Source organism: Pseudophryne corroboree, chromosome 2 (assembly GCF_028390025.1).
Source record: "Pseudophryne corroboree isolate aPseCor3 chromosome 2, aPseCor3.hap2, whole genome shotgun sequence".
Lineage (NCBI taxonomy): Eukaryota > Metazoa > Chordata > Amphibia > Anura > Myobatrachidae > Pseudophryne > Pseudophryne corroboree.
Window position 1 is genome coordinate 101,968,727 of NC_086445.1, and position 14,803 is coordinate 101,983,529.

Genomic DNA, 14,803 nt, shown 5'->3' on the forward strand with positions numbered 1-14,803 from the left:
CTTTAATAAAAGCAACAAAGATTCGGATTGTGCAGGCAGAAAGAGACAGCGATATCTGCTGTTTCTCAGCCTAATACAGATAATCTATATCTCGGAACATTTCTCAGGTTCCAGGACAGATGCGTATTTCTTGTGATTTAGAAATCACATACAGTAAACAAACGTTTCATAGGCAGTGTAATGTGGGAAATATCAGGATTGGGGATTACCATAGAATTTTTTTATTATACAATAACAATTGTAGCACACTGTGATAGCACATTCCCATATAGGTCACATACTCATACATCGTTACAAGACCCGTTACGAGAGGCATAGGGGAAGAGACATGGCAAAAACTACAATTCAGTTGGGTAATCTATTTACGTTAAAAAAAAAACACACCAATTCTATAAAAAAAAAAAAAAACACTGCTGCGGCCGGCTATAAAAAGAATCTAATCACTGAACAGGTTACATAGTTTTTTCTCCAGGTTGCTATAAACTAATCTATTATTCTGTACAACCATGGCAACCACAATCACACAGCACATGATTTAAAGGAAAGGCTTTGGAATGTCCTAGCTACAATAGTTCTGTCTGTACCTTGACACCCCCACACCCCCTCCTCATTACGAGAAATGGTGAGGGCTATTGGTATGTAACTGTCCAGCAGACTGACTGTGTATGAGTCTGGCAACCATTTTTGTTTGCCACACTGTGGGAATTTGAAGAGGAGATAAAGATTAACATAGAAACATAGAATTTGATGACAGATAAGAACCACTTGGCCAATGTAGTCTGCTCCTTTCAGTCTGATTAGTAGGAGGACAGCTCAAAGCAATGACTATTTAAATAAGATTTTAAACCTACCGGTAAATCTTTTTCTCCTAGTCCGCAGAGGATGCTGGGGACTCCGTAAGGACCATGGGGTATATACGGGCTCCGCAGGAGACATGGGCACTATAAAGAACTTTAGAATGGGTGTGCACTGGCTCCTCCATCTATGCCCCTCCTCCAGACCTCAGTTAGAGAAACTGTGCCCAGAGGAGACGGACAGTACGAGGAAAGGATTTTGTTAATCTAAGGATAAGATTCATACCAGCCCACACCATCCACACTGTATAACATGGAATATACTAACCTGTTAACAGTATGAAACAAAACAGCATCAGCCCGAAACTGATCAAAACTGTAAGATAACCCTTATGTAAGCAAAAAACTATATACAAGTCTTGCAGAATTTAGTCCGCACTGGGACGGGTGCCCAGCATCCTCTACGGACTAGGAGAAAAAGATTTACTGGTAGGTTTAAAATCTTATTTTCTCTTACGACCTAGAGGATGCTGGGGACTCCGTAAGGACCATGGGGATTATACCAAAGCTCCAGACCGGGCGGGAGAGTGCGGATGACTCTGCAGCACCGATTGAGCAAACATGAGGTCCTCATCAGCCAGGGTATCAAACTTGTAGAATTTAGCAAAAGTGTTTGAACCCGACCAAGTAGCCTCTCGGCAAAGCTGTAAAGCCGAGACGCCTCAGGTAGCCGCCCAAGAAGAGCCCACCTTTCTAGTGGAATGGGCCTTTACTGAATTTGGTACCGGCAATCCAGCCGTAGAATGAGCCTGCTGAATCGTGTTGCAGATCCAGCGAGCAACAGTCTGCTTAGAAGCAGGAGCGCCAACCTTGTTGGCTGCATACAGGACAAACAGAGCTTCTATTTTTCTAATTCGAGCCGTCCTGGCTATGTAAATTTTTAAGGCCCTGACTACATCAAGGGATTTGGAATCCTCCAAATCTCCCGTAGCCACAGGCACCACAATAGGTTGGTTCATATGAAACGATGACACCACCTTAGGCAAAAATTGGGGACGAGTCCTCAACTCTGCTCTATCCACATGGAAAATGAGATAGGGGCTTTTATGAGACAAGGCCGCCAAGTCTGACACCCGCCTTGCAGATGCCAAGGCCAATAACATGACCACCTTCCAAGTGAGAAATTTTAACTCAACAGTTTGAAGAGGCTCAAACCAGTGAGATTTTAGGAACTGTAACACCACGTTAAGGTCCCATGGTGCCACTGGGGGCACAAAAGGAGGCTGAATGTGCAGCACTCCCTTTACAAAAGTCTGGACTTCTGGGAGAGAAGCCAATTCTTTCTGGAAGAATATAGAAAGGGCCGAAATCTGTACCTTAATGGAGCCTAACTTTAGGCCCATATCCACTCAAGTCTGTAGAAATTGGAGAAACCGGCCCAAGTGAAAGTCTTCGGTAGGAGCATTCTTGGCTTCACACCAAGAAACATACTTCCTCCAGATACGGTGATAATGTTTCGCCGTCACCTCCTTCCTAGCCTTTATCAGAGTAGGGATGACTTCCTCCGGAATACCCTTCCCAGCTAGGATTTGGTGTTCAACCGCCATGCCATCAAACGTAGCCGCGGTAAGTCTTGGAACACGCAGGGCCCCTGCTGTAACAGGTCCTCCCTGAGAGGAAGAGGCCATGGATCTTCTGTGAGCAGCTCCTGAAGATCTGAATACCAGGCCCTTCGCGGCCAATCTGGAACAATGAGTATTGTCTGCACTCTTTTTCGCCTTATGATTCTCAGTATCTTTGAGATGAGAGGCAGAGGAGGGAACACATAGACAGACTGAAACACCCATGGTGTCACGAGAGCACCCACCGCTACTGCCTGAGGGTCCCTTGACCTGGCACAATACCTCCGAAGCTTCTTGTTGAGGCGTGACGCCATCATGTCTATTTGAGGAAGTCCCCAAAGACTTGTTATCTCTGCAAAAACTTCTTGATGAAGTCCCCACTCTCCTGGATGGAGATCGTGTCTGCTGAGGAAGTCTGCTTCCCAGTTGTCCACTCCCGGAATGAAGACAGCTGACAGAGCGCTTACATGATTTTCTGCCCAGCGCAGAAACCTGGTGGCTACCGCCATTGCCACTCTGCTCCTTGTCCCGCCTTGGTGCTTTACATGATCCACGGCTGTGACGTTGTCTGATTTAATCAGAACCGGTAGGTCGCGAAGAATATTCTCCGCTGGTCGTAGGTCATTGTATATGGCCGTCAATTCCAGTATGTTGATGTGTAGACAAGCCTCCTGGCTTGACCACAGTCCCTGAAAATTCCTTCCTTGTGTGACTGCTCCCCATCCTCGGAGGCTCGCGTCCGTGGTCATCAGAACCCAGTCCTGGATGCCGAACCTGCGACCCTCTAGAAGGTGAGCACTCTGGAGCCACCACAGGAGAGACACCCTGGCCCTGGAGGACAGAGTTATTTTCTGATGTATTTGAAGGTGGGACCCGGACCACTTGTCCAGAAGATCCCACTGAAAAGTACTAGCATGAAACCTGCCGAAGGGGATGGCCTCGTAGGTCGCCACCATTTTTCCCAGTACTCGAGTGCACTGATGCACTGACACACTTTTCGGTTTTAACAGGTCTCTTACCATGTTCTGGAGTTCTTGGGCTTTTTCCCTCGGGAGAAAAACCCTCTTTTGTTCTGTGTCCAGACTCATGCCTAAGAAAGACAGCCGAGTTGTTGGAACCAACTGCGACTTTGGTAGATTTAGAATCCATCCCTGTTGCTGTAGCACTCCCAGGGAGAGCGACAGGCTTTTCTGCAACTGTTCCTTTGATCTCACTTTTATCAGGAGATCGTCCAAGTACGGGATAATTGTGACTCCTTGCCTGCGTAGGAGCACCATCATTTCCGCCATTACCTTGGTGAACACCCTCAGGGCTGTGGAAAGCCCAAACGGCAACGTCTGAAACTGGTAATGACAGTCCTGTACAGCGAATCTCAGGTATGCCTGATGAGCAGGATATATGGGGACATGAAGGTATGCATCCTTTATGCCCAATGACACCATAAAATCCCCCCCTTCCAGGCTGGAGATGACTGCCCTGAGCGATTCCATCTTGAACTTGAACCTTTTTAAAAACAGGTTCAGGGATTTTAGATTTAGAATGGGTCTGACCGAGCCATCCGGTTTCGGGACCACAAATAGGGTTGAATAGTACCCCTTCCCCTGTTGCGTTAGGGGAACTTTGATAATCACTTGCTGTTGACACAGCTTTTGAATTGCAGCTAAAATTATCTCCCTCTCTGGGGGAGAAGCTGGTAAAGCCGATTTGAAGAATCGACGAGGAGGCACGTCTTCGAATTCCAGCCTGTAGCCCTGGGATACAATTTCCCTCGCCCAAGGATCCACATCCGACTGAACCCAGATGTGGCTGAAGAGTCGAAGACGTGCCCCCACCGGTGCGGCCTCCCTCAGGAGAGCCCCAGCGTCATGCGGTGGATTTAGTAGAAGCCGGGGAGGACTTCTGTTCCTGGGAACTGGCCATAGCAGGCATTCTCTTCCCTCTACCCTTACCTCTGGCGAGGAAGGAAGATCCCAGACCTCTTCCGGACTTATGCGACCGAAAGGACTGCATCTGATATTGAGGAGTTTCTTTTGCTGTGGGGGAACATAAGGCAAAAAGGTAGATTTACCCGCGGTAGCTGTGGAAACCAGGTCCGCGAGACCTTCCCCAAATAAAACCTCACCCTTGTAAGGTAAAACTTCCATATGCCTCTTTGAGTCGGCATCATCCGTCCATTGGCGGGCCCACAGTGCTCGCCTAGCCGAGACCGCCATCGCGTTGGCCCTTGAACCTAGTAGTCCGACATCTCTCTGAGCGTCTCTCATATATAAGACTGCGTCTTTGATGTGACCTAAGGTCTACAAAATGGTATCCCTATCTAGGGTATCAAGATCAGCTGACAAGGTATCTGTCCAAGCTGCTACCGCGCTACAGACCCAAGCCGATGCTATAGCCGGTCTGAGTAAAGCACCAGTATGTGTATAAATTGATTTTAAAGTCGTTTCCTGTCTGCGATCAGTAGGATCTTTGAGAGCTGCTGTGTCTGGGGACGGTAGCGCCACCTTTTTGGATAAGCGCGTCAAAGCTTTGTCCACCCTGGGCGAGGATTCCCACCGTACCCTGTCCTGTGCCGGGAAAGGGTACGCCATAAGAACTCTTTTGGGAATCTGCAGTTTTTTGTTTGGAGTTTCCCAAGCTTCTTCAAATAACGCATTCAGCTTGTCACGATCCGGGTATCTGGACGCCATTACTTACCCTTCAGATGCCTCCTAAGGCTGGCTCAGCGTTCCAGGACCGGATCCCGCTGTTCCTGAGTTTCCACATGCAGAATGTCAGAGTGGTGATTTCATCAGCCGCGGCCTCCGCTGTGCCCGCGTGGTTAAATGTGCGCTTGTCAGTCTGGCGTCTCCTGTCTCCTGTGGCCGGCATCGCCATTACTATTTCAATTCTCACATGGATTACAAACCAAACTTCCCTCCAAGTGTCTGCATGGGCGCAGCCATCTTGGATTTTGTCATCTGAGCATTTCCACCAATCTGCTGTCTGTATTGTTGATTTGCATAATTGCCTAGCCAACCCCTTCCTTACTGCAGGTATAAGTATGCTGTGCCTGAGCAAGGAAGGCGTCAGTGCTTTGGTTGTCTAACCTAGTTCCAGTTTGTCTCTCTCCTGTGGTTGTCTTCCAGGTTCCAGCTCCTGTCTCCAGACTTCTGCTATAGAGACCCGCACCAGCATTCCATCTGCGGTGTAGCCTGACTCTCCGATCCATTCTGGACTCACCTGTTTCCAGCTACAACAATCACCTGCTTCCAGCCCAGCTTCCAGCAGTGTACAGCTTCTCTTAAAGGGCCGGTGTCCTTTCTGCAGTTTACCACTCTCCACCGGTATTATTATTTCACCGCTCTCAAACAATCACCTGCTTCCAGCCCAGCTTCCAGCAGTGTACAGCTTCTCTTAAAGGGCCGGTGTCCTTTTCTGCAGTTTACCACTCTCCACCGGTATTATTATTTCACCGCTCTCAAACTCCAAACTTCATTATTATTTCATCGCTCTCAAGTTCGTTTATTATTTAACTGGTTCCAGCCAGTATCCACTCCGTACCAACAACAGTCTGGTTCCAGCCAGTATCCACAGCAGCCGTTTTACCTTCAGCAGCCCAGCCTTTCCTGGAACATCAGCTGGTACGATCCTGGGTTCTCTCCATTGCTACAGTCAGGCCTGGTAAGGACTTTCCAACTAGAAGATTATAAGAACTGTCTCACACTACCAGTGCCTGTGGCCCTTGCCACCCTGTAGTACCCAGGAATTGTATTTATCCTCTGTTGACTTTTATGTTTCCTTTTACTGCTGCTGTGTTACGGAGTTTGTCATAATAAACATCATTGACTTTTATCCTGGTTGTCGTGGTCACGCCTTCGGGCAGTTATTCTACATGTTACTTACATGTCTAGGGGTCTGATACAACCTCCCAGGTTCCGTTACATCTCAGCCCCTACAACTGAGGCTGCCTCCCGTCAGCTCAGGCCCTCAGTTGTGACAGTAAGCACTGACCTAATGAATCCAGCCGGAGACCAGGATCAAGCGGCCAGGCCGATGCAAGAACTGGCAGCCCGACTTGAACATCAGGAGGCTGCACAGGGCCACATCATCCGCTGTCTCCAGGATCTCTCTACACGGCTGGATGGGATTCAAACGACCCTCCGTGGACCTGGCACGTCCGATGCGTCCACTACAGTGACACCAGCTGTAACCCCACCCACCTTACCCATTTCCAGTCCACATCTTCATCTTCCAACGCCAGCAAAATTTGATGGATCTCCAAGGTTCTGCAGGGGATTTCTCAATCAATGTGAAATCCACTTTGAGCTTCTACCTGGCAATTTCTTCAGTGACCGTACCAAAATTGCCTATATCATCTCCCTTCTCAGTGGCTCAGCCCTTGACTGGGCATCACCTTTATGGGAGAAGTCTGATCCCCTGCTATCCTCCTATACTGACTTTGTAGCTACATTTAGGCGCATCTTCGACGAGCCAGGCCGGATAACATCTGCTTCATCTGAGATTCTCCGTTTACGCCAGGGAACACGTACTGTGGGACAGTATCTTATACAGTTTAAAATCCTGGCATCTGAACTGGCATGGAACGACGAGGCCCTGTATGCTGCATTCTGGCATGGCTTATCAGAACGCATCAAGGATGAGTTAGCTACCAGAGACTTGCCCTCTAAGTTGGATGAGCTAATTTCTCTTTGCACGAAGGTTGATCTACGTTTCAGAGAGAGAGCAACCGAGCGAGGAAGATCATCTACTCCTAAATCTTCTGCTCCTCCTCCTCGTCAACCATCTCCATCCAAGGATGAGCCTATGCAAATTAGTCGTTCCCGTCTATCTCCCGCTGAGCGCCGAAGACGTCTCTCTGAGTCTCTCTGTCTCTACTGTGCAGCTCCGTCGCACACTATCAATGCCTGTCCCAAACGTCCGGGAAACTCCAGATCCTAGCTCGCCAAGGAGAGGGCCGGCTAGGAGTAATGATCTCCTCTCCATCTCCTCATGACTGTAACCTCCCAGTGTCGCTCCAAATTGCTCAACGTTACAGGAACGGCATTGCCCTCCTTGATTCCGGAGCAGCTGGGAATTTCATAACCGAAGCTTATGTTAAACGGTGGTCCCTACCCACCGAGAGACTGTCCTCGTCCATCTCTTTGACTGCCGTGGATGGCAGCAAGATTTTTGACGCAGTCATTTCCTTAAGGACTCTTCCAGTTCGTCTGAGAGTGGGAGTTCTTCATTCTGAGTATATTTCTTTTTTAGTGATTCCAAGAGCCACACATCCAGTGGTTTTAGGCCTTCCATGGCTCCGTCTCCACAACCCATCAATTGACTGGACGACTACGCAAATACTGGCATGGGGTCCCTCCTGTGCTGAGACTTGTTTAGCCAAAGTTCTTCCTGTTTGTTCTTCCTTCCCCAGGTCATCTGATGTTCCGCCTCCTCCATATCAAGACTTCACGGACGTGTTCAGTAAAGCCTCTGCTGATATCCTTCCTCCTCATAGAGAATGGGACTGCCCAATCGACCTCATTCCAGGGAAGGTTCCACCGCGAGGCCGAACTTATCCGTTGTCTCTGCCTGAGACACACTCCATGGAAGAGTACATCAAAGAGAACCTGGCGAAGGGTTTCATCCGACCATCTTCTTCTCCAGCCGGCGCAGGCTTCTTCTTCGTTAAGAAGAAAGACGGTGGTCTGCGTCCGTGCATCGACTACAGAGGTCTGAACGACATTACCGTCAAGAACCGATACCCTTTACCCCTGATTACCGAGCTCTTTGATAGAGTTAGTGGTGCAACTATTTTCACAAAGCTGGACTTGAGGGGTGCCTACAATCTCATCCGAATCCGTGAGGGTGACGAGTGGAAGACCGCCTTTAACACCCGTGACGGACATTATGAGTACCTCGTCATGCCCTTCGGATTGAGCAACGCTCCAGCAGTCTTCCAGCACTTCGTGAATGAGATTTTCAGGGACATCTTGCACCGCCATGTCGTGGTTTATCTAGACGACATCCTCATCTTTGCTAATAATCTCGAAGATCATCGTTTCTGGGTAAAAGAGGTTCTTTCCCGTCTCCGTGTCAATCACCTCTATTGTAAATTGGAGAAGTGTGTGTTTGAAGTTAAAACCATTCCGTTTCTAGGTTACATTGTGTCCGGTTCCGGACTAGAGATGGATCCTGAGAAACTCCAAGCAATCCAGAATTGGCCTATACCCTTAAGCCTCAAAGGGGTCCAGAGGTTCTTAGGGTTCGCCAATTATTATAGAAAATTTATACGAGACTTTTCCACCATTGTGGCGCCTATCACTGCATTAACCAAGAAAGGTGCTAATCTGTCCAAGTGGTCCGAGGAAGCTACACAGGCCTTTCACCTTCTGAAGCAACGGTTCATCTCTGCACCAGTTCTGAAACAGCCCGACACCGACTCTCCTTTTATCTTAGAGGTAGATGCCTCCTCCGTTGGAGTAGGAGCAGTGTTATCCCAGAGGGCCAAAGATGGACATCTACATCCTTGCAGTTTCTTCTCCCGGAAGTTCTCCCCAGCTGAGCGCAACTATGCCATTGGCGATCAGGAGTTGCTAGCCATCAAGCTCGCTCTGGAGGAGTGGAGATACCTGTTGGAGGGAGCTTCCCACTCAATCACCATACTTACCGACCACAAAAATCTTTTATATCTCAAAGGCGCACAATGTCTGAATCCTCGTCAGGCCAGATGGGCACTTTTCTTCTCTAGGTTTGACTTTAAACTCCAGTTCTGTCCGGGTTCTCAGAATCGTAAGGCCGATGCCCTTTCCCGCTCATGGGAGCAAGAAAATGAGTCCGAGTCTGCAGACAAGCATCCTATTATTAATCCATTGGCATTCTCCACGGTAGGGATGGACTCTACGCCTCCACCAGGGAAAAGTTTTGTTAAGCCAGTTCTAAGGAAGAAGCTCATGCATTGGGCCCATGCTTCCCGTTTTGCTGGACATACAGGCATTCAGAAAACCCTTGAATTTATTTCTAGGTCCTACTGGTGGCCAACTCTGAAGAAGGACGTTATGGAATTTATTGCCTCCTGCCCAAAGTGTGCCCAACACAAAGTCTCCCGCCAGTCGCCTGCGGGGCAACTGGTTCCATTATCTGTTCCCCGTCGACCTTGGACCCATTTGTCGATGGACTTTGTTTCCGATCTACCTATCTGCAACAAGTTTAATACCATCTGGGTGGTAGTTGACCGGTTCACCAAGATGGCACATTTCATCCCTCTCACCGGTCTTCCGTCAGCTTCCAAGTTGGCTCAAGTGTTTATACAAGAGATCTTCCGACTTCACGGTCTTCCTGAAGAGATCATCTCGGATCGTGGAGTACAATTTGTAGCCAAATTTTGGCGAAGTTTGTGTCAAGCCCTCCAAGTCAAGTTAAAGTTTTCCACGGCTTACCATCCTCAGACCAATGGTCAAACCGAGAGGTTGAATCAGGACTTGGAGGCCTTCCTCCGTATATATGTGTCTTCCTCTCAAGATGACTGGGTTCAACTCCTTCCTTGGGCCGAGTTCAGCCACAACAATCAATACCATTCCTCATCTTCTTCTACACCATTCTTCATTAATTATGGATTCCACCCTAAAGTCCCAGAATTCCAACCGCTTCCCGCAACTTCTGTTCCAGCAGTGGATGTCACCTTGCGTCAGTTTTCAAATAACTGGAGGAACGTCCGCGCAGCCCTGCTTAAAGCCTCATTCAGGTATAAGAAGTTTGCCGATAGAAAGCGTAGAGCAGTTCCTGCTCTCAAGGTGGGTGATCGTGTGTGGCTGTCCACGAAGAATTTGAGGTTGAGAGTTCCCAGCATGAAATTTGCACCTCGCTACATCGGACCCTTCAAGATTGAACAAGTCATCAATCCTGTTGCCTACAGGTTACAGTTACCATCCTTCTTGAAAATACCCAGGACATTTCATGTTTCTTTGTTGAAACCGCTGATCCTGAATCGGTTTCATTCCGCACTTCCTCCAGCTCCCAAAGTTCAGACTCAACGGGGAGTCGAGTACGAGGTGGCCAAGATTTTGGACTCACGTTTCCGTTACGGTCAGTTACAATACCTCATTGACTGGAAGGGCTATGGTCCTGAAGAACGCTCTTGGACCAATGCCTCAGACGTCCATGCTCCTGCCTTGGTCCGAAATTTCCACGCAAAGTTTCCTTTAAAGCCTAAGAAGTGTCCTGGGGCCACTCCTAAAGGGGGGGGTGCTGTCACGATCCGGGTATCTGGACGCCATTACTTACCCTTCAGATGCCTCCTAAGGCTGGCTCAGCGTTCCAGGACCGGATCCCGCTGTTCCTGAGTTTCCACATGCAGAATGTCAGAGTGGTGATTTCATCAGCCGCGGCCTCCGCTGTGCCCGCGTGGTTAAATGTGCGCTTGTCAGTCTGGCGTCTCCTGTCTCCTGTGGCCGGCATCGCCATTACTATTTCAATTCTCACATGGATTACAAACCAAACTTCCCTCCAAGTGTCTGCATGGGCGCAGGCATCTTGGATTTTGTCATCTGAGCATTTCCACCAATCTGCTGTCTGTATTGTTGATTTGCATAATTGCCTAGCCAACCCCTTCCTTACTGCAGGTATAAGTATGCTGTGCCTGAGCAAGGAAGGCGTCAGTGCTTTGGTTGTCTAACCTAGTTCCAGTTTGTCTCTCTCCTGTGGTTGTCTTCCAGGTTCCAGCTCCTGTCTCCAGACTTCTGCTATAGAGACCCGCACCAGCATTCCATCTGCGGTGTAGCCTGACTCTCCGATCCATTCTGGACTCACCTGTTTCCAGCTACAACAATCACCTGCTTCCAGCCCAGCTTCCAGCAGTGTACAGCTTCTCTTAAAGGGCCGGTGTCCTTTCTGCAGTTTACCACTCTCCACCGGTATTATTATTTCACCGCTCTCAAACAATCACCTGCTTCCAGCCCAGCTTCCAGCAGTGTACAGCTTCTCTTAAAGGGCCGGTGTCCTTTTCTGCAGTTTACCACTCTCCACCGGTATTATTATTTCACCGCTCTCAAACTCCAAACTTCATTATTATTTCATCGCTCTCAAGTTCGTTTATTATTTAACTGGTTCCAGCCAGTATCCACTCCGTACCAACAACAGTCTGGTTCCAGCCAGTATCCACAGCAGCCGTTTTACCTTCAGCAGCCCAGCCTTTCCTGGAACATCAGCTGGTACGATCCTGGGTTCTCTCCATTGCTACAGTCAGGCCTGGTAAGGACTTTCCAACTAGAAGATTATAAGAACTGTCTCACACTACCAGTGCCTGTGGCCCTTGCCACCCTGTAGTACCCAGGAATTGTATTTATCCTCTGTTGACTTTTATGTTTCCTTTTACTGCTGCTGTGTTACGGAGTTTGTCATAATAAACATCATTGACTTTTATCCTGGTTGTCGTGGTCACGCCTTCGGGCAGTTATTCTACATGTTACTTACATGTCTAGGGGTCTGATACAACCTCCCAGGTTCCGTTACATCTCAGCCCCTACAACTGAGGCTGCCTCCCGTCAGCTCAGGCCCTCAGTTGTGACAGTAAGCACTGACCTAATGAATCCAGCCGGAGACCAGGATCAAGCGGCCAGGCCGATGCAAGAACTGGCAGCCCGACTTGAACATCAGGAGGCTGCACAGGGCCACATCATCCGCTGTCTCCAGGATCTCTCTACACGGCTGGATGGGATTCAAACGACCCTCCGTGGACCTGGCACGTCCGATGCGTCCACTACAGTGACACCAGCTGTAACCCCACCCACCTTACCCATTTCCAGTCCACATCTTCATCTTCCAACGCCAGCAAAATTTGATGGATCTCCAAGGTTCTGCAGGGGATTTCTCAATCAATGTGAAATCCACTTTGAGCTTCTACCTGGCAATTTCTTCAGTGACCGTACCAAAATTGCCTATATCATCTCCCTTCTCAGTGGCTCAGCCCTTGACTGGGCATCACCTTTATGGGAGAAGTCTGATCCCCTGCTATCCTCCTATACTGACTTTGTAGCTACATTTAGGCGCATCTTCGACGAGCCAGGCCGGATAACATCTGCTTCATCTGAGATTCTCCGTTTACGCCAGGGAACACGTACTGTGGGACAGTATCTTATACAGTTTAAAATCCTGGCATCTGAACTGGCATGGAACGACGAGGCCCTGTATGCTGCATTCTGGCATGGCTTATCAGAACGCATCAAGGATGAGTTAGCTACCAGAGACTTGCCCTCTAAGTTGGATGAGCTAATTTCTCTTTGCACGAAGGTTGATCTACGTTTCAGAGAGAGAGCAACCGAGCGAGGAAGATCATCTACTCCTAAATCTTCTGCTCCTCCTCCTCGTCAACCATCTCCATCCAAGGATGAGCCTATGCAAATTAGTCGTTCCCGTCTATCTCCCGCTGAGCGCCGAAGACGTCTCTCTGAGTCTCTCTGTCTCTACTGTGCAGCTCCGTCGCACACTATCAATGCCTGTCCCAAACGTCCGGGAAACTCCAGATCCTAGCTCGCCAAGGAGAGGGCCGGCTAGGAGTAATGATCTCCTCTCCATCTCCTCATGACTGTAACCTCCCAGTGTCGCTCCAAATTGCTCAACGTTACAGGAACGGCATTGCCCTCCTTGATTCCGGAGCAGCTGGGAATTTCATAACCGAAGCTTATGTTAAACGGTGGTCCCTACCCACCGAGAGACTGTCCTCGTCCATCTCTTTGACTGCCGTGGATGGCAGCAAGATTTTTGACGCAGTCATTTCCTTAAGGACTCTTCCAGTTCGTCTGAGAGTGGGAGTTCTTCATTCTGAGTATATTTCTTTTTTAGTGATTCCAAGAGCCACACATCCAGTGGTTTTAGGCCTTCCATGGCTCCGTCTCCACAACCCATCAATTGACTGGACGACTACGCAAATACTGGCATGGGGTCCCTCCTGTGCTGAGACTTGTTTAGCCAAAGTTCTTCCTGTTTGTTCTTCCTTCCCCAGGTCATCTGATGTTCCGCCTCCTCCATATCAAGACTTCACGGACGTGTTCAGTAAAGCCTCTGCTGATATCCTTCCTCCTCATAGAGAATGGGACTGCCCAATCGACCTCATTCCAGGGAAGGTTCCACCGCGAGGCCGAACTTATCCGTTGTCTCTGCCTGAGACACACTCCATGGAAGAGTACATCAAAGAGAACCTGGCGAAGGGTTTCATCCGACCATCTTCTTCTCCAGCCGGCGCAGGCTTCTTCTTCGTTAAGAAGAAAGACGGTGGTCTGCGTCCGTGCATCGACTACAGAGGTCTGAACGACATTACCGTCAAGAACCGATACCCTTTACCCCTGATTACCGAGCTCTTTGATAGAGTTAGTGGTGCAACTATTTTCACAAAGCTGGACTTGAGGGGTGCCTACAATCTCATCCGAATCCGTGAGGGTGACGAGTGGAAGACCGCCTTTAACACCCGTGACGGACATTATGAGTACCTCGTCATGCCCTTCGGATTGAGCAACGCTCCAGCAGTCTTCCAGCACTTCGTGAATGAGATTTTCAGGGACATCTTGCACCGCCATGTCGTGGTTTATCTAGACGACATCCTCATCTTTGCTAATAATCTCGAAGATCATCGTTTCTGGGTAAAAGAGGTTCTTTCCCGTCTCCGTGTCAATCACCTCTATTGTAAATTGGAGACCCGCACCAGCATTCCATCTGCGGTGTAGCCTGACTCTCCGATCCATTCTGGACTCACCTGTTTCCAGCTACAACAATCACCTGCTTCCAGCCCAGCTTCCAGCAGTGTACAGCTTCTCTTAAAGGGCCGGTGTCCTTTCTGCAGTTTACCACTCTCCACCGGTATTATTATTTCACCGCTCTCAAACAATCACCTGCTTCCAGCCCAGCTTCCAGCAGTGTACAGCTTCTCTTAAAGGGCCGGTGTCCTTTTCTGCAGTTTACCACTCTCCACCGGTATTATTATTTCACCGCTCTCAAACTCCAAACTTCATTATTATTTCATCGCTCTCAAGTTCGTTTATTATTTAACTGGTTCCAGCCAGTATCCACTCCGTACCAACAACAGTCTGGTTCCAGCCAGTATCCACAGCAGCCGTTTTACCTTCAGCAGCCCAGCCTTTCCTGGAACATCAGCTGGTACGATCCTGGGTTCTCTCCATTGCTACAGTCAGGCCTGGTAAGGACTTTCCAACTAGAAGATTATAAGAACTGTCTCACACTACCAGTGCCTGTGGCCCTTGCCACCCTGTAGTACCCAGGAATTGTATTTATCCTCTGTTGACTTTTATGTTTCCTTTTACTGCTGCTGTGTTACGGAGTTTGTCATAATAAACATCATTGACTTTTATCCTGGTTGTCGTGGTCACGCCTTCGGGCAGTTATTCTACATGTTACTTAAAT

General features: G+C 48.8%; 1 protein-coding gene and 1 long non-coding RNA gene across 2 annotated transcripts in view; one reads left to right on the forward strand and one right to left on the reverse strand.

Annotated features, from left to right (window-relative positions):
- GUCY1A2 (guanylate cyclase 1 soluble subunit alpha 2) overlaps positions 1 to 14,803 on the reverse strand; it is a 374,872-nt gene that overhangs the window by 317,220 nt on the left and 42,849 nt on the right. The window lies entirely within an intron of this gene.
- Positions 1 to 14,803, forward strand: part of LOC135001269 (uncharacterized) — a 177,029-nt gene that overhangs the window by 1,265 nt on the left and 160,961 nt on the right. The gene's annotated exons all lie outside the window — the stretch shown is intronic.